At 45.4% G+C, this 1,163-nt stretch overlaps 1 non-coding gene across 1 annotated transcript; it reads left to right on the top strand.

The window, feature by feature from the left end:
• The first annotated feature begins 315 nt into the window (after positions 1-315).
• LOC119929181 lies at positions 316-453 on the top strand. The gene has a single exon (XR_005451318.1). It is a non-coding gene; the product is annotated as a small nucleolar RNA SNORA7 (small nucleolar RNA).
• The last annotated feature ends 710 nt before the right edge of the window (positions 454-1,163 follow it).

Genomic DNA, 1,163 nt, shown 5'->3' on the forward strand with positions numbered 1-1,163 from the left:
CCCCAGAGTCGGGCCTGCCACATAGGGGAAAAAAGACACATTGTCCATTTAAAATACAACACAAACCACTGTAGGAACATAGGGGAGGTTCCAAATCTTGATCGCTGAAGGCAATCAAAACCCCAGACATCTTAGGCAAGTAATCACTCTGAATGCACACTTCACTTGAAAATGATCATCCATTCAATCATCATTTCCCAGGTCCCGTTCCCTGGTGAATAGCTTGCACATAAAAGGGAACAAAATCTTCTAGGGTAAAAATATGTCTCTTCTCCACACACTGCTCTTATTTAGGAGTGTGTGGGCAGCTCTATTCCCCTCTCAGGATTGCACCTGGAGAGTTTCCAGTACTCTACCAGTCTCAGTTACAGGAGGAAAAGTCAAGCAGAGACATAGCCATTCCATTCCTAGCTTGGGCAGTGGCTATCAAGTTGAAGGCAATCTGCTACAAGTCAAAAATCACCTGTGCTGGGCAGCAGTGGCATGGGAGAGATTGAGGGTAAAGACTCAAGTTTACTTTGTGGAAGGCGGCAATGGTAAACACTGCCATATTTTTACAAAGAAAACTCTATGGATACACTACCAGAATGAATGCAAGTGGAGAGTGGGGCATTCTGGGAGAGATATGTCCACTGAGTCACTATGGGTCAACCTGAAACTTTGGGATTGAGAACCCAAATGGAGGATTTGATTATAGTGCTAGTGGCTTCCCTAGTGCTGCCACTCACAAACTCTCATTCTTCCCATTGGGTCATGGGGAGCAATGGGTGAGTAGGAGGGCAAGGGTGTAGCAGACTGCCAAGTGTCCACATTAGCTACCTACAGGCAGAACCACAACCAGAACTGGAAGTCAGGCCGCCCAGATTCCCGACAGCATTGCTCTTTCCACTGGACCGACAGCAGGGCTATGCTGCAAACATATACACACACACACACACACACACACACACACAGACACACAAAATCACATGCTCACATACACTTTGCACAATTATATCATAACTTCACTACTCAAATGATTGTGTTCTGGAAGAACATACATATTCACAAGATGATGAATTTGTTTTCAGAATAAGCCACCAGACACTGAGGGATAGCCTGAAGAAAGAGGATAAGAATCATCCTACCCCTAGCCTACCCTACACCCTGTTAAGGATCTCCAT

This window comes from Tachyglossus aculeatus, chromosome 5 (assembly GCF_015852505.1).
Source record: "Tachyglossus aculeatus isolate mTacAcu1 chromosome 5, mTacAcu1.pri, whole genome shotgun sequence".
NCBI classification, from domain to species: Eukaryota; Metazoa; Chordata; class Mammalia; order Monotremata; family Tachyglossidae; genus Tachyglossus; species Tachyglossus aculeatus.